The following is a 19,768-nucleotide window of genomic DNA, read 5'->3' as shown; positions in this document are numbered from 1 at the left end:
CAGTTCATTGATTCTTCTTCCTCATCACAAACCTGCTGTAGAGAACATGTAGTGAATTTTTCCTTTTGATCACTGTACTTTTCAACTCTAGAGTATAAATTTGCTTCTTTTTAAAATAATTTCTCTCATTGAGTTGTTTTCATCACATGAATTCTATAAAGATGCTTTCCTTGAGTCCTTTGATCATATTTATTAAAGCTATGTTGACATCTTTGTTAAGTCCAACTTCTGGGGACACTCAGAGGTAGAATCTATTGTCAACTCTTTTCCTAAGTCACACTTTTGTGTTTCTTTTGCATGCTTCATTATCTTTCTTGAATAGTTGACATTTTGGGGAATATATTAAAATGACACTGCATTCTGATTTCCCCCTCCCCTCCACAAAGGTCGCTATTGTTTTTTGTTTAATAACTTTCCTAAATATTGTAGTCTGTCTACCTGGCAGTGCAAGAAAATTTTTTATACTTCTTATATTGTTTGCTTTTATTTTGTTTTCCTTGTTTTATTTTTAGGCTCACCTTTCTAAAGGTTACCTCTGTGTCTGAATAGTTTACCACTCAAGACAAATGTTGCTCAGGGGTTGTGTTCAAACACCCTGAGCCACTAGGCTTGCTGATGGACCTGTGTGAGCTGAGGAGCACGTTCTTTTTCTTTTCCTAGTGCTTAAAAATTCATACCACTTTATTTAAACAGTAACTCATTCTTTATTAACGTCTCTGAATTCTTTAAATTTTTGTTAGCGATTTCTGTTTAAGATTTTTATTGTTTATTATAGTTGATTTACAATGTTCTATCAGTTTCTGCTGTACAGCAAAGTGACCCAGTCATACATATATTTTCTTTTTCTCACATTATCCTCAATCATGTTCCATCCACAAGTGACTAGATATAGTTCCCTGGGCTATACAGCAGAATCTCATTGCTTATCTGATGCAAATGACTGCATTTGGAGTGGAAAAGCAATGAGGAGCACATTCAAACATCAGACTGTTCTCAGGTTTTCACTGGCTTTAACTTTCCACTAGGTTCTCTTACCTCTCCTCTGCATAAGCATGCAGGCTCCACGGGGCAGAAATGTACAAGTACTTTGGATCTACTCCAGTCTGCTGTTACACTGAGATATTTGCAGACTATCTAATCCTCTCTGGCAGTTGACATTCCTGTTAAAATCCCTGGCTAGTCTGCTGGTCGCTCCAAGCAGGAATACGGCCTCAGGCTAGACAAGACATTGGCCCTCCAGGTTTGCTTACCACTGGGATCACGATCACGCCATCACGCCGTAACTCACAGCGCTGGCCGCTATCAAATGAGGCTCTTCCAGCAGGGAGAGCAAGGCCCCCGTTTTCACAGCCTGCCCCGTGGCATGCCAAGAGATCTGAGAGGGCAAAAAAGGGAATCCCTGGGCAAGAATGCCACAGACTTATGCTATGCTTATAGAGGTCAGAAGTTTTCATGAATAAAAGTTTCTAAGTCTGTTGAATGCTTTTAGTGAATTTTCAGAGGGCTGAAATGATTATTTTCAACAATTTTTTCTGGTCACAGCTACAGCATGTGGATGGTTCCCGGGCCAAGGATAAAACCCAAACAACATCAGTGATGATACTGGATCCTAAACCACTAGGCCACCAGGGAACTCCTATTTTTGACAATTTTGTCCAGCTCCATATTTCTTTAGAGAAAGGATTTCTTAACTCTATCATATCCAAGGTTGATTCATCTAAAATTTAATTTTCAGTTAAATGTTTTGTGTCTATGTGTGTCTGTTTTTTGTTTTATGACTGCACCCATGGCATATGGAAGTTCCTCAGCCAGGGACTGAATGCAAGCTGCAACTGCAACCTATGCCATAACTGCAGTAATACCAGGTCCTTTTGACTCATGCACTGGGCCAGGGATTGCACCTGCATCTCCACAGCGACCCAAGTTGCTGCTATCAAATTCTTAACCCACTGTGCCACAGCAGGAATTCCTAAGTTAAATGTTTTGATTGTAAACAGTAATTAATTAGTAATAGAGTAATTAAGTATTAACACAGCACTCAAAATTCAAATACCAACGGAAGTGCTTGGGGTCTTTAGGAAATGAAAAACTGACTAATGTGCTTAACTAACTTGAGGCATTATTAAATAAAAGTATGTTTAAATATGTATGCTAAAATATAAGAATAATCATGAGGAACAGAATGCTTACATTCTAAATTATTAAAAGGTAAATACTAAAATTCTTGTCAATTGAATAAAAAGCAGGAGGAGGAAGAGGGAAATTGTACAGAATTCTAAATAGCAAATCCAGTATCAGTAATTATGTGAATTATGATTAGGTAAATTTAATATAGTAAAACTTAGAGGTTCTCTGATTATGTTAATAAAATAAAATTACACTGTTTATACAGATAAATTGAAAATAGAATGACGTAATAAAGAAAACATTGTCAGGACTGGAAAGGGAGCACCAGGCAAATAAGGCAAAGAAACTGTACAACAATACTGAAGTCAGACAAAACCAAGTTCAAGCTTTTAAAAAGAAAATAGGGATATTTTATATAATTGACATATTAAACATTAATATTTTATATTCATATTTATTCAGAAATAACATATGAAATTTTATGTAACTAGCAACATAGCTTTGAAATAAAGTAAAAGAAGATGAAATAATAGAACCACAATAAGAAATTAACCAATCCACAGTTCCCATTGTGACTCGGAACAAACCTGACTAGTACCCATGAAGATGTGGGCTCAATCCCTGGCCCTTAACAGTGGGTTAAGCATCTGATGTTTCCACGAGCTGTGGTGTAGGTTGCAGCTGTGTGGTGCTATGGCTGTGGTATAGGCTGGCAGCTACAGCTCTGATTTGGCGCCTAGCCTGGGAACGTCCATATGCTGCAGGTGTGGCGCTAAAAAAAAAAAAAAAAAAAAAAAAAAGACTGAAAGGAAGAAATTAATCCACAGCCTGGATGGACTATAACACAGCTCTCTCTGAAAACAGTATATTAATTTTAAAAAAGAGAAAGAATTACATAAAACATAGTATCAATCATACACACACAGACACATACTTGTATATAAACCAAGAATGTGTGACTGTTCACAGAAAACAGACATATTCGACCATGTATTGGCCACAAAGCACATTTCAACCAGTTCCAAAAGGCTGACATCATTTGCTGACTATAATACAATACAATTCAATTGAAAAGTGAAAACTAAAACACTCTCCATTGTCTCCCCAAAAAGCTGTTTATAATGAAAATGGCAATTTAAACTTAGGATGAATTAAATTACACATAGCAACACTTCGGACATGTACAAAAAGCACACACAAAAAATTTATAAATGCATTTATTAAATATTATTGAAGTTTAAAATGCATTTATTAAATACTATTGAAGTTTAAAATAGGAAAAATGTGCTTTTAATTCAAAAGACAAAAAACTCAAAAGAAGGGAGTTCCTGTCTTGGTGCAGAGCAAACAATTCTGACTAGGAACCATGAGATTTCAGGTTCGATCCCTGGCCTCACTCAGTGGGTTAAGGATCCAGTCAGCTGTGGTGTAGGTTGCAGATGTGGCTCGGATCTGGCATTGCTGTGGCTCTGGCATAGGCTGGCAACAACAGCTCCAATTAGAACCCTAGCCAGGGAACCCTCAATATGCCATGGGTGCAGCCCTGAAAAGACAAAAGACAAAAAAAAAAAAAAAAAACCTCAAGAAAATGGCATAATAGTAATGAAGATAAATATTAAAATATAAATAACTAGAAACTCATGTACTAAAAGCAAAGGCTGGTTACTGAAAAAGACCAACAAATAGATCATATATTTGATCAGAAAAATAAACAACATATAAACTATAATGGAGAAAAGAGACAAAATTGAATACTACTTTATAAGTTTATACTGTACCAACAAAATGAAAGTCTAAATGAATTGGACAATTTCTAGAAAAATATGAGCTTTCAAAAATGGGGAAAGAGTAGCAGTAAAGTGTTTAAAAGACCAATACTACAGAAGAAACTAAAAAGTCTATCAAGATCCATTGCCCTTAAAATGCAGTAGTCCCAGATGGTATATTTTGGGAGTAATCTGTTTCTAAGCAATAACTTAGAACTTATCCATAAACCAACTGTCTCAGAATATAGAAAAAGACGAAAGTAATTTCTTTTATAATGTTAATACAAATACCAGACAGGAGAAGAAAACTGTACACTGATCTCATTTAAGGATGCAAATATTATTTAACAGATCTTTAACAGGTAGCTGAATATTTTTCCCAGTACACTCATGGAAGAGACCATCCTTTCTCTGTTGTATATTCTTGAATCCTTTATTGTAGATTTATTGACCATAAGAAGGTGGGTTTATTTTTGGGTTCTCTATCCTGTTCCACTGATCCCTGTGTCTGTTTTTTGTGTCAGCGCCATACTGTTTTGATTACTGTACCTTTTCGGTATAGTCAGAGGGTCAAGGCACATGACTACTCCAACTCCATTCCTTCTCAAGATTGTTTTGGCTATTTGGGGTCTTTTACGTTTCCATACAAATTTTAAAAATTTCTGTTCTAGTTACGTGGAAAATATTACTAATAATTTGATAGGGACTGCATTGCATCTGTAGATTGCCTTGGGTAGTATAGTCATTTTAATATTAATTCTTACAATCCAAGAACACAGTATATTTTTTCATCTGTGTCATTTCCTTTCATCAGTGTCTTAGTTTTCTGTTTCCTTAGGTAAGTCATTCCTAGGTATTTTATTCTTTTTGATTTAATGCTAAATGGGATTATTTCCTAAGTTTTTTCCTGATATTTCATTAGCATGTAGAAATACAAAAATTTATGTATATTAATTTTGTATTCAGTAATTTTATAGAATTCAGTGATGAGTTCTAGTAGTTCTCTGGTGGCATCTTTAGGATTTTCTATGTACAGTATCATGTAATCTGCAGTGACAGTTTTACTTTTTTTTGCCCAATTTGGATTCCTTTTATTTCTTTTTCTTCTCTAATTGCTGTGGCTAGGACTTCCAAAACCATGTTGAATAAAAGTGGCAAGAGTGGGCATCCTTGTCTTGTTCCCGATCTTGGAGGAAATACTTTTCAGCTTTTGACCACTGAGTCTGTTAGCTGTGAATTGGTCATATATGGCCTTTATTAAAATCATAATAGAAAAGATTTTTTAAAAGTATGTGTATAACTGAATCACTTTGCTGTACAATGGAAATTAACACTGTAATTAAACTCTACTTCAATTTTTTAAAAAAGAATACAAGGAGTTCCCACCAGGGGTTAAGAATCCGACTGCAGTGGCTGGGGTCACTGTGGAGGCATGGGTTTAATCCCTGGCCTGGTGCAGTGTACTAAAGGATCCAGCATAAGCTGCAGCTGTGGCTTAGATTCAATCCCTGGGCCAGGAGCTTCTATATGCTGCAAGTGTGACCATAAAATTTAAAAAATGATACTTGCACACCAATGCTCACAGCAGCATTCTTACAATAGCCAAGAGGATGCAAACCAGCTGTCCGTCAACAGATGAATGGATAAAGAAGATGTGGTATGTACATACCACGGAATATTTCTCAGTCATAAAAAAGAATGAAATTATGCCATTTGCAGCAATATGGACAGACCTAGAGATTATCATATTAAGTGAAGAGAAAAATAAATCATATGATATTTACATATGGACTCTATAAAAAATTGATACAAATGAATTTATTTACAAAACAAAAATAGAATTACAGACATAGAAAGCATACTTATGGTTACCAAAGGGATAATGGGGTAGGGGTAGATAAATTAAGAGTTTGGAATTAACATAAAATAAACAAACAAGGACCTGATGAACTATATAAAATCTTGTAATAACCTATAATGGAAAAGAAACTGAAAAATATATGTATGTATAACTAAATCAATTTGTTGTAACCTGAAACTAACACAACATTGTAAATTACAGTTCAATTATGCTTAAAGAATGCAAATAAAAAAATTTATATAACTATTAACAAATCAACTTCATCACTTCACTGACTGGAAAATACACATACTTCTTACAACCTAACAATATTTATCCCAAGAATGCAAGAATGTTTTAATAGAAAAAATATATATCAAAATACTCTACTTCATTAAGTGAGCAAAAGACTATATTAAACAGCTATACTGAGAAGTTAATAAAACTTAAATCCAATTATTTAAGTGAACAAGTTAGTGACACACAGGAACTTCACTTGAGAAGGATACTTAAGAATAAACTTGCAAATATACTTAATGCTGAAATATTATGAGTATTACAAGTCAGGAATAGAACAGATGCCTTCTCTTACACCTAGTATTCAAATTATCTAACAGTCTTAGCAATAAGCAATAATAAAATAAAAACAAACAAATGATGAATATTGGAAGGAATATATAAAACTAATTGCTTGCAAAGAATAGAATTACCCAGAAAATCCAAAACAACCAGTTGATAGTTAGAACAAGAGAATGACCAAATACATGATAAGCCAAAAAGAAAACATTCCAGTTCAAAAGCAGTAACATTAAAATACCATTAAGTAAGAAGGTCTTTAATAACAAAGCGCTTAAGTTCCCATCATGGCTCAGCAGAAAGGAACTTGATTAGTATCCATGAGGACGCAGGTTCAATTCCTGGCCTCACTCAGTGGGTAAGGATCCAGCATTACCATGAGCTGTGGTGTGGGTCGCAGATGCAACTTGGATCCTGCATTGATGTGGCTGTGGTGTAGGCCAGAGGCTACAGTTTCAATTCCACCCCTAGCCTGGGAACCTCCATATGCTGTGGGTGCAGCCCTAAAAAGACAAAAACAAAGAGCAGAAAACAAAAATAATTGCATACTCTAAGAATTAAAAGTGTAGGGACTCACTTTACCAGGTATCAAAACATTATAGTCTGGGAGTTCCCGTCGTGGTGCAGTGGTTAACGAATCCGACTAGGAACCATGAGGTTGCGGGTTCGGTTCCTGCCCTTGCTCAGTGGGTTAACGATCTGGCGTTTCCGTGAGCTGTGGTGTAGGCTGCAGACACGGCTCGGATCCCGAGTTGCTGTGGCTCTGGTGTAGGCTGGTGGCTATAGCTCCGATTCAACCCCTAGCCTGGGAACCTCCATATGCCGCGGGAGCAGCCCAAGAAATAGCAACAACAACAAAAAGACAAAAAAAAAAAAAAAAATTATAGTCTGCTATCTAGCCAAGCATATTACTGGGGCTGTGCCAGACAAGTATAGCAATGGAGCACAATAGAGATCCAAAAACAAAACTGATTTAATATTTGGTAAAGGTCGCATTCAGGTTATGTAGGGAAAAAGACATACTGTTCAATAAACAATACAGACACAATCAGCTGTCAATTTAGATACAAAATAAGGTCCAAGCTCACAACATTCTCAAAAACAAATCATTCATATGAACATAAAATGTTTAAATTATATGATGTATAGTCATAATATATCATATATATGACACTATTTTATGAGTTGGTTTTTAAAGGTCTTAAAGCAACAAAACAAAAATAAAAGTAAAAAATGTATATAATTGGCTATATCGAGAATCTAACTTCTCTAAGACTGAAGACACCATTAAAACCTTAAAAGATACAGAGAAGGAGAAAATTTTTCCAAGGTCTACAAATGACAATGAATTTGTATCTAAAAAAAATCTCAAAAGATATTCCTTAACATCAGGAAAGGGCAAACAAGCTAAGAAGAAAAAAAAGGGAAACCCTTTTTAAGTATGTACAAAGAATCGAGTACAAGGTAGCTGTAGAGTTATGAGAAATTGGAACCTATCAGGAGGAGAATTTCAAAATAAACTATCCTATTAGAAGACATTAATACTATAAGGCAATTTTTTAAAGTGAGGTAGCCAAATCTCCATTCACAAGGAAGCATTCCAAATGCATCGAGTTTTAAAAGCTGCTGAAAGACATTTACACTCATATATGTTTTTAAGCTGAGTTAGGGAGGAGAGTGGATCTGGAAGAATATATACAAAAGTAATATTTCTAGAGTGGTAAATGGGATTACTGATTTTTTGCTTTGTTTTGGTTTTAACTTCACCTGTAAAGTTTGAATTGCTGACAATGTTTTCGTGTATCATTTTCTACCCATTAAAAAGAAGATTATATAAACCCAACCCCACATAGCCTGGCCGCAAAGGAACCAAGCAACATAGCTGATAGATTGCAGATCTGCCTCTTTTGTTCCTGGAGTTCTTAGGAGAAACTATAGGATTCTATAGGATAATCTATAGGAATCAAGAGGATAAACTCTGACCCTGAGAGAGACTAATAGGCAACTCCTTGGGTTCTTTTTGCTAAATTGGGAGGATGTGAAAGGTGGAATCAGCAGGGAAACTTTGACCTGTGAAATAAGATAATCTTTGGTTAGTTTGCAATGCAGTCCCTTAAGAGCTGCAGAGAAGAGCAGCCTTCTTGGGAAAGGCCACCTTTGATTCTGAAGGGTCGGGGGAAGAAATCCCATGAAGGTCCTTTTAATTTTCTGATGTATTTTAAGCCCTTGCATTGAACTTGGAAGAGATATTGAAATAATCAAATGTAAAATGTTTCAGCTGAGCAGGCTGTGTTCCCTTAAGTGATGTAAATTGCATGTGCCATTTAACATAGCTTTATCTCTGCAGATTGTATTCTAATAGGTAAATTTATCTTCCCTGTGCTAGAGTTTCTTACCAATTCTTGGAAGGTCTGTGCATTATCTTTCAAGCCCTCACTCACCAAAAGACTAGAAAGAGATGCTCACATTTAACATTTACATCACTGGAAACAAGTCAGAAAAAAAAAAAAAAATGGCCAGATTGTTGCCCCATCTGGACTTTTAACTTCTGGTAAGTGATGCTATTTAAAACAAATCATCTAGATAGCGTCAAAAGGTCTGATGTCTGTCTACCACGGGAAGCCTGAGGGTAGGATCACAGCTGGGAATAAGCATGGATTCCAGCTTTCCAAAGGAAATGAGCAGTAACACTTATCATCCTGGTTGACAGGCAAGTTTCACAGGTGAAACTTGGGGCTTCACCTGAGAAAAGGAGATTATTCCATATCCCTGTGCTTTTAGAAGCTGGGTTCTAGATTTAAAAGGTTTAGGTTCAAAGGTACTCTCACTGAGATGAGAAGGGGAGAGTACTCCTTTAATAAGGGCTCAGGGACAGGGACATGTACATAGTAAAAGAAGCCAGAGCCAGGCAAAGACTGGTCCACTAGGGCACCCATATAGAGTAGTTTGTGCTCCCAAACTCCCAAACCAGGTTCATCTGAGGTCTATTTACCTTCCCTGTATGTTCATTAATCCATTTTCTTATTCTCAAAGTTTCAGGTTAAAACTAGCTACTTCCTTGCAGTGAAGGTTTAAGGCAATAGCCAGGAGTTTGTTTTTCGTTTTGCAGGGGTTTAGGGTTGTTTCAGTTTGGGGCTTGAAAATCCTCTAAAAGATTTAATAAAAAAAAAAAATCTATGTATCTTGTCATACATTTTTTAATTTGGTAATTTAAAATTTTTCGTCACAAGTTTAAATAACTGCAAAGACCAACTTGTGGCATATTAGGAATATTGCCATTTTAAAATCCAAACATTAAAAAAAAAAAAGAAATCCAAATGTTGCATCATTTGTTAAACACTTTCCACAGAATATTGAGATTTCATATACTTCATCCATTTAAAACATTAACAAGCTCTATTTTAACAGTCCAAACTTTACATCATTCCTTTTCCTCCCAGAACTTATATTTCCAATCAATTTCCCCCATAGATTTTTATCATAATGTAAATTTTATGCTTGAAAGTATTTTATTGATCACCCTATTATAATTCTCTGCAATAAAAATAAGTAAATTAATGAAAATGCATTTTATTTAATTTCCAGTAGCTGTACAGATCTAAATGCTAAAGAGTTTCTTCTAATTAAGTTATCATACTAATTTTTTATTTGTAGGTGATTTTGATAAGTAATTTCAAATTTAAAACATATGTTTTCACAGGAAAGGCATTTCTTAATGAGATGGATGTGGCTTTTTAAAATTACTTTACATATACATAGAACATTTTCCATTACTAGAGACAATTTATCAACTTTATTCTTTATGTAAGCATTTTAGACAACTGTTCATATATACAAGTAAGTGCAAATGCAAGGAACTTTATTATAGTAATGGCTTTCATTTTCCCTAATTCTTTACAAGTGACATACAAAGCAAAAAACCTAATAAATTAATTTACATCACCTCCCCATTGACAACCCCTTTAAGTCTTCCTTCGGCTTTAATGCAAGCAAAGAATTGGAACCACCTGAGTTGCTAAAGGCTCTGTTACAACTGCACTGATAACCATTCATTTTCTTGCACCAGCACTCTAATGCGTCCCCTTGATTGCTCCTTAGAAGCTTTTCCACCGCAAGCCAATGCACAGAGAAAGATCTAGAATGGGCAAGACCAATGCCTTTCCTTAACAAAGCATGAAAGAGGAAAAATGGAAGGGGCAGTCAGAAAAGAGAACCTGCAAACCACTGGCATATTCTCAGGCAGATCAATTTTAGGGAAGCAATCATACACAAATTGAGAATCCGGAATCACTGTTCTTGTTGGTCCTTGGAAGGCCATCATGTACAGCCAGGGAAATGTTTGCCCCAGGTTGAAAACAGGTGGGATAGTGAAAGGGGTAACACTTTGGTCTTGAGATAGATGCTTAGTACAGAATGGTTGAGACACAGATGCCTAGCTGAAGTGGCAATGACAATTCACTATATTTGTGGAAATATTTATCATTCCAGAGATTCCTAGAAATATGAGGCAATAACTGGATTTCTTACAGTCAGTGTGATGGGATCCCAAAGTGTTTGAGCATGTAATTGAAATAGCATCAGATTACTAAATAACAGGAAAAAGCTGTTCCCCTTATTCTCTCAATTATCCAAAAGCAACAAGAGAAAAAAACAAAATGGCAAACTCCATCTTCAATAAAACCAGGATATCTGTAACTCTGAACCCAATATATGAACAAGGTATCTGTAACTCTGAACACAATACAAAATTGTGGCTGCCATACACAATGAAAATAAAATTGGGGTGTGGGAAAATACCAGGGCAAGATGCATGTAGCAACAAATGAGGAGAAAAAAAGGCAGAGTAAACACCTTTAAATATACCTAAATATTGAAAGGTATACCATATTTTTAAACATAAAAACATAATGTTAGCACTTTCATAACCTATATTTATACAACCCCAATGAAACTACCAACAGGATTTAAATTTAGACAAACGGACTATAACGTTCCTATGAGAAAAGGAAAAAAAAATATATCAAAAATCTAAAAAGGTACAACAATGAGGAAGAAATGCTCTAGGAGATATTTAACTACATTAAAAGTGTGGTACTAGTACATAAGTAGACATATCAATAAAACATATTAGAAAGTCCAGAAATAGACCAAGAAAATTATACACCATACAGGAATTATAAAGGTTGATTTTCAAATTGGTGGAGAAAATATAGATTATTCAATAAATGCTGTTGGGCCATCTGGTTAGTAAAGCAAGAAAGAAGAAACACATTTGGATTAATACTTTGTAACAGGAAAAATTCCAAATTGAGTAAATATTTAAACTTTAAAACCCAAACCATAAAAAGCACTAGAGGAAAAAAACGGAAGACCATTTTTATAATCTCAAAGTTGGAAAGGCCTTTCTACAGGTGAAGAAAAACCCTGGAGTCACAAAACATTGATAAATTCAACCCTGTAAAAATAAAAATGCATACCTAAAAAGACTACCATATATCAAAAGATAAATGAAAAACGTAGCAGTATTTCTAACATTATATTCAAAAGTCTAATTTCTCATGTAAGAAACAAAAACGACGACCAAAGAAAACAAGCACAAACAAAGGACATCAAAAGAGGGTTCGCAGAAACAAAAATCAAACAATTCTAAAGATTAAGAGGTATTCGGCCTCAGTCTCAACTAGAAAAAACTAATCAAAAAAAATCAAAACTACAAGCTCTGAGTTTTCACCTGTCACATTGACATTGAGCAAAAAGTCTGAGAACTCACAGAGGTGCTCTGCCAGTCTGAGTTGTCTCTCGCCTCCAGTTCCACCTTCTAAACTCGTGGAGGCTGGATCTGGGACTGCTCACCGCCTTTCCCCTTTGCCATCCCGCGCGGGTGCAGAGTCAGCCAACAGGAGCTACCAGAGGCCAAGAGAAAGGCTGAAAGCAAAGAAGGGACTTGCTCCACCCTTTCCGCTTCCTGTTCCCGCCCACGTTACCCCAGCAACTATTTTCACCTGTAGCATCAATCCTTAACCACAGCCGCAGCTGAATCCAGATTGTGGTTTTTCCAGCACTCAGAGTCAGTCTGACCTTTCCGCTCTAGGTAAACCATCACTAACCAGTTAATACTCCCTCCTTGAAAGTCTAGTCCCCTGGCACATGGGGTCCCTCCTCCAAGCTCAGAGCACCAGGTGAGTAAGATCCTCCTCTAAAGAGCATTTCAATACTATGAGGTTCCCTCCTCTAAGCGGGTAAGCTTTAATTATTTCAACCTCCTCACTTGTTCCTCCAGCATTAGAGATGATAGCTGCTTTTTGCAATTGCTACCTCCCTGGTACCTTAGTATTCTCATCTTGTCTTAATTGTCTTCTTGACAACTTTATACCTAGTGAATAGTTCTTCATGTGAAACTCAGTTTAAGTAATTTGTATGGCGAATGATTGGATCTTAGCTGGTACAGTGGCCAAAGGTGTGGAGACACGGGCAGTTTCAAACATTATTGGCGTTAACTGATACACACACACATCCAAGAAAGCTGGAATGTCACAGCTAGGAATTTATCACAGATTTACTCATTTGTGTGTGAAATGCTGTGTGTAAAAGGAAATTTATTGTATCTTTGTGTATAAAAGCAAAAGACTGGAGGAAAGAAAAAAGTTAATCAGAAAATTTATTGTACATTTGTACATAAAAGCAAAAGATTGGAGGGAAAGAAAAAAGTTAAATAAATTACAATGTATTCATTAGTGAAACACTTTGCAGAAAATTTTTTTAAATGTTTTTACTTTACACCTTGCCAGTTTATTTGTTTCCGTTTGACAGTATCAAGGTAATTGACTGAAACTGATATAATATGTACTCAATGGTGTTTTTTTTCTTTCAGTTGTTCTGGTTAAGCACAGAGGAAATTCTTTGCTGATGCCTTCCTAACAACAACTCATATCTGGAATTTGTTTTTTTTAAACCATTTAAATGCAGTGATAGATTTAAAATAAATGCTGGCAGCTGAGGACACACTTTTTTTCCTCTTCTTCTGCCATTCACCTGCACATCAACTCAGGATACCTAACTGATCAAGGACTGTGTTGTTAAAAAGCTAATACAGCACAGAGGAGCCTATTTTTCTTTCCAAGCTGAGATAAAAGTATTCTAGGGAGATTTCCAGTTATTAACCTCTTGTTTGGGACATAATCAGTACTTTTTCCTTAAAAATTACTTTTCAGAAGTTCTGATCATGGCTCAGCGGTTACCGAACCTGACTAGCATCCATGAGGATACAGGTTCAATCCCTGACCTCCCTCAGTGGGTTAAGGATCCTGCGTTGCTGTGAGCTGTGGTGTAGGTCACAGACGCGGCTTGGACCTGGCATTGCTGTGGCTGTGGTGTAGGCTAGCAGCTGTAGCTCCGACTCGACCCCTAGCCTGGGAATCTCCATATGCCACAGGTGTGACCCTAAAAAGACAAAAGACCAAAAGAAAAAAAAAAGTTTTTAGTAGCTCGCTGGAAATAATGTTGCTGTCAGGAAATATATTGTCAAATTTTGTCTTGACAGTTTCAGACCCTTGATGTGAATCCCAGGCCCAGGATAACTGTAATCTGGATGGTTTCTAGCAAGGGGGAAGGTTAGAAATAATTTTTAAAAAGCTCTATTCTGTACCAGTGTGGAATGATTTCCAAGATATTGGTAAGTGCAAAAAGAAGAGTATGGAAAGAGTGTGTTTTTATGCTTCTGTTTGCATTTTTAAATTCAAAAGAATATGCATTTGTGTAGAGTATTTCTGGAAGGGCACACAAGAACTGGATACCTAAGGAAGAGGAATGAGAGAGGGGCTTAAATTTACTATATACCCTTTTGCATCTCCTGAATTTTGTAATATGTACATGCATTACCTATACTTTAAAAATGTCATGCAAAACGTCTTTATCAAATCTGGGAAAAAGAAATACAGAGGACTTTCTAGTTCAAAATTGCAAGCTGTGTGAAAATGTTTATCTGCTCACTTTCCCAAAGAGATGGTAAAAGAACAAAAATGATATAAATTCACAACAATGAAGAGAACGGGAGGGAAGCTATTAGCAAGTGAAATATTTCTAAACATTTCTGGAAGAGGAGAAAGCAAATGAAAGATTCTGAATCTGGGCAAAGGAAACCATAGCCTGAAATACATGAGGGAGGGGAAGATTGATAAGGAGCCAAGGAGAGGAAAAATCTACCTCAGGAGAACTGGAGAGACACTAGCCTGCCCTCAAGACTCTGGGAACCACAGGCAATGAGAACTGGACCCTGAAAACTGTTAACAGCATCGCCCCCTGCCCCCCCCCCCACACACACACACACAGCAATCCCTTCCATAATGGTTTGACAAGAATAGTTGGTAGATAAGTATTTTACCTCCAGGCCAAAAATCAGTAGGTAAACAATGGGCACTTTTCTAAAAGAACTTGACGAAAATGAAACAAAGCAAGCTGGTCATGACCCCAGGGTCCCAAAGGTCTGGAGGGCCCTTTAGCTTGTGTTACTTCAGCTAAGTATCCAAAAAAGAAAGCCCAGCAATGGAGACACACACACAGGACTTTTTCTATAGTCTTATTTTTACATATCATTCATAGACGTTCCCGTCATGGCTCAGCAGAAACAAATCTGACTAGCATCCATGAGGATACAGGTTCAATCCCTCGCCTCCCTCAGTGGGTTAAGGATCTGGCATTGCCATGAGCTGTGGTGTAGATTGCAGACACAGCTCAGATCTGGCATTGCTGTGGATGTGGCGTACATAGGCCAGCAGCTACAGCTCCAATTCCACCCCTAGCCTGGGAACCTCCATATGCTGTGGGTGTGTTCCCAAAAATACAAAAAAAAAAAAAAAAAAAGAAAGATGCATAACCAAGTATCCTTTGTGTAGGAAAGGATGCATCATGAAACAAAGGATTTAGATAAAGAAGGAGTAAAGTAACTCAGGAGGCAGTACAGGTTATTTAGGGAGCACAACTTTAAAAGGAAACTCTAATATTTTCAGACATAATTTCATATATTGAGCAGGAGGACATTGGTCCCCAACTTTTAGGGTTTCCCAGGTAAAATCTGAAACTGACTCCCAAACTCAGAGGGTGAAGAGAAGAGGCAGACCACTCCAGACTGGTGGGTGGCAAGAAAGGGAACTTACACACAATGCTTACTTGGGCATTCGCAAAATGAGTAGATCTCCACAACTGCCCACCAGAATCTTGAAAGTTTATATAGAGACCTAAAGGTGGTTCAGTGGCCTATCCAGTCCAAAGGGTCTCAACAACATGATGCTCTCTCCAGGCAGCAGGTTTTTTTCTGGTTTTTGCGATTGCTCCTCCTCTGACGGAGGTCATTGAGAGTTGATTCCCCCAGGGCAATAGGAGGCTCCTCACTCCATCCCAGTCCTTGGAATGCATGTTCCACCCACTGTTCCTATACTAGGAGCTCTTTTCAAGGATGCTGCCTTGAGAGTTTAGAAGTAAAAATATATAATTACCCATTTTAAAAGTATTAACAAAGGATTGAAAGATGAAATGAAGGAAATCTCTCTGAAGTACAACCTAAACTCAAAGAGACAGAAAACAAAACCATAAAATATCAGCCCAGAAGTTCCAGCATCCATCCAATAGGAATTCTAGATAGAGGAAACAGTGGGTAAATATTAAAGAACTAATGTAGAAAATTCCAGGAATTAGGTAAACAATTTTCCAGACTAAAATGGTCCAGTATCTGTGCAATACAATGAATGAGGAGAAAAATACCCATATCTAATCCCAAATTCTTGAAGTTTCAGAACACTGAGAGTAAAGAAACTATCCTAAAAATTGCCTGAAATGCGTGTGGGGCGGGGGGGAACAGTTCACTCAAAAATGAGAAGCAAATTGACATTAGACCTGACAAATCAACATGAATTTTAAAAGATGAAACTCTCCAAAGTAAGAAAGCAAAAAATATTTTCATCTTAGAATTTGATAGCCAAGGTATCAACTCAATATGAGAGAACAATAAAGACATTTTTTTCCAAACATGTAAAGACCCAGAGCATTTATCTCCCTCCTACCATACTCTTTCTTGGAAAATTACCTTAAGACATGCTCCAACAAATTGAGGTAAACAAAACAAGATAGATACACAATCAAAACACTGGAACTCCAGTCTAGGAGAGTAACAAGAATGGGAAGAACCTAAATGACATCTCTTCAGCCAACCTAGAGAGTAATCAGCCCAGAAGAGAAAGAAAAGAGTTAGCTCCCCTCCACCCCCAAAAAAGAATCCATAGATCAGGGTGAGGTGGGGAGGATAAAGAGATGACTTTGGTTTACCAGTATTGTTACTGCTACAAAGACAATATAAGGAAAAAGGCAATTAGAAATTCAAAAAAGAGAAAAGCTAGAAGGGAAATATAATCATAGCATATAATTTGGATCTGCAGTGAACAACATTCACAAAATCATATCATGTAAACACTCCTGAGTTTCAACTTTTAGAACCACTCTGTGGATGAAGCTCATAATTTTTGATTATGTTAATAGATTGCAAGTACTATTAAACTTAGTGATCTAAAAATATAGAAGATATAAGGGAAGTGAAAAGGGGTGGGAGATGAAAAATATAGGGATATTAATTTTTTCATCCTGTAGAATGTAGAGCGAGGAGTAAAGAGATACTGTGTATAGTGCCTCTGCTGACTAGGATTAAAGTAAATGTTACACAAAGTAGCCATAGACTAACATGGTGATGTACCTTCATTTGGGGCAAGTGGTGAGTGTGCACTGACTCCATTTCCATCATAAGAGGAAATTGAAGTTCCTGTCGGGGCTCAGGGGTTACGAACCCAACTAGTATCCATGAGGATGCGGGTTCAATCCCTGGCCTCGAGCAGTGGGTTAATGATCCGGAGTTGTATTAGCTGTGGTGTAGGTTGCAGCCACGGCTCAGGTCCCACTTTCTTGCGCCTGTGGCGTAGGCCAGCAGCGGCAGCTCTGATTGGACCCCTAGCCTGGGAACTTCCATACACCACATGTGCGGCCCTAAAAAGACAATAATGCTAATGAGGAAGTCTATAGATAATGTCTAAAATCGACAAAATAAGAAATAACAAGGTAGGACTAGAGAAGTGGAGGCTACCTCCATAAAACACATAAATAACTTCAAAAGTTCAAAGTGATTGTCTTGTAGAATGGGACTGAAGGTAGAATGCTGAAGCAGTAGACTATTGCAACTAGAGATTCTCATACTAAGTGAAGTGAGTCCTCAAGGGAAGAGCAAATACCATATGATATTACTTACATGTGAAATCTAAAATATGGCACCAATGAACCTATCTACAAAACAGAAGCAGACTCTTAAACAGAGGAAACAAACTTGTGGTTGCCAAGGGGGAGGGACTGGTAGTTTGGTTAGTAGATGCAAACAATTACATTTAAAATGGATAGATAGCGAGGTCCTACTGTACAGCGTAAGGAACTATATCCAATCCCCTGGGATAGACCATGGTGGAAAATAATTTTTAAAAAAGAATGTGTATATATTATGACCAAGTCACTTTGCTGTGCAGCAGAAATTGGCACATTATAAATCAACTACAATTTAATTAAAAATGACAAACATATTAGTTGGATAAAATGCATATCTATTAAATTTTAAAGGACAGGTTACTTCATCTATTTGTGAGGTTTGGGACATTGGGCTTTCAGATAGATGGGGAAATGTGAACAGGGCCAATAAATATCTTATGAGATCATTTAAACAACTAACAATCTTTCAAACAACCATTTTCTTCAAGGATTCTGGTAAGAGAATGGATAATTTGAAAACTATATGAAATTTCCTAGCCCCCCACAAATAAAGCTTCCCTTCAATCCCCAAAATGTTAGCAGGTTCAGACAGGAAAAAAATACACTGAATAAGATATGAGACCTGGATTTAGGCCCCATATCTGAATCTGACTCACCGCACGACTTTGAGAAAAGCAATCCTCCTGCTTGAACCTTGGTAAGCTCCTCTGCAAAGTGAGAAAGCCGCTCTAGATTAGTGGATCTCTGTGGTGGGTAAGTGGATAAAAGAGTGAAGGATTTCCTGAAAAATTCAAAAAGCATTTCAGTTTTCATGCCCCTCATTCCTAGTCTTTCCTCATAGACACATCATATCCTTTTACTCATCTGTAACTTACAAAGTCTTCTTTGTATTGGATGTGCAGGATGCATTTACAGTGGGGATTCCCACCACGGTAATCTCCTGTAGGCAGCTGCTTATCTCCTCAGCGCTACAAATGTCAGGGAAAGCAACCCATTGTCAGCATCCCCTCTTGTCTTGTACTGATACCTCTAGGAACTGCTCCCTTTCTCTTGCCCTCCTTTGAGTGCCCCTGTGTTTTTCATAGCAGATGGAGCTGCAATGCCTTAGGCATCTTTCACACTCTTAGTTAGCCCCATCATTTTGCCTTTCTTGTTCCTTATTGCCATTCTCTTTCCTTTCTCTAACTCTTCTGTTGCTTCCTATATCTTGACCCTAGTTCAGTTCCCATTGGGTGCTGCTGACTGAAGGGCAGCCTGCCCTGCTGACACCAAGTGCATGTTATCTATTCTACATTCCCTCCTGCAAAACTAGGAGAGCAGCTGCCCCCATTGTTTTCCTGTTTTTTAATTTTTTATTAAGGTATAGTTTATTTACAATGTTGTGTTAGGTTCGAGTGCATAGCAAAGTGATTCAGTTGTATATATACATAACATATATGTAATATGTACTAATATATATATACTTTTTCATATTCTTTTCCATTATATAATGGTTATTACAAGACATTGAGTATAGTTCCCTGTGTTATACAGTAGGTCCTTGTTGTTTACCTATTTTATATATAGTCGTGTATTATATACACTCTTATTTTTTAATTGTAGTTGATTTACAGTGTTAATTTCTGCAGTACAACAAAGCGATTCAGTGTATGTATATATACATTATCTTTTTTTTACATATTCTTTTCCATTATGGTTTATCATAGGACCATGAATATGGTTTTCTGTGCTATACAGTAAGCCCTTCTCATTTCCCATTGGTTTTCTATCTCCTACAAGGCCTCTATTTTGTTGACTCATTCTGAGTCCCCTTCCTCAGTCCTAGGACCTCCTCCAGACACTGACTTCCCCCATCCTATCGAAAGAGGCTGCGGCACACACTCTCGTTTGTTTGTGGTTTTGTTTTTCTGCTTTTTAGGGCAGCACCCTAGGCATATGGAAGTTCCCAGGCTAGAGATCAAATCAGAGCTACAGCTACCAGCCTATACCACAGCAAAAGCAACGCGGGGTCTGAGCTGCTCCTGCGACCCACACCACAGCTCACAGCAATGCCTGATCAGCAAAAGGCACATTTAACTTTCTGTTAGGGAAACTGCAGGCTTCTTATTAATAAGCACCCTAGACCTGAGTCCTGATCCCAAACAATTCTCCCACTGCTATATTTTCT

At 37.1% G+C, this 19,768-nt stretch overlaps 1 protein-coding gene across 3 annotated transcripts in view; it reads right to left on the bottom strand.

Moving 5' to 3' along the window:
• Window positions 1-18,544, bottom strand: part of LOC100520241 (olfactory receptor 10J1-like) — a 328,271-nt gene extending 309,727 nt beyond the window's left edge. For 2 of the 3 annotated variants that reach the window (XR_002343383.1, XM_003125683.3), the window contains exon 1: window positions 12,080-13,554. The gene's annotated coding sequence lies outside the window, so the exon portion shown is untranslated. Of the gene's footprint in view, window positions 1-12,079; window positions 13,555-18,257 lie in introns of those variants that run through there. The other variant, XM_021089593.1, reaches the window with a different exon arrangement.

Source organism: Sus scrofa, chromosome 4, assembly GCF_000003025.6.
Source record: "Sus scrofa isolate TJ Tabasco breed Duroc chromosome 4, Sscrofa11.1, whole genome shotgun sequence".
NCBI lineage: Eukaryota > Metazoa > Chordata > Mammalia > Artiodactyla > Suidae > Sus > Sus scrofa.
Note: the sequence above shows the minus strand (reverse complement) of the source record. Positions and strands in the feature narration are given on the sequence as shown.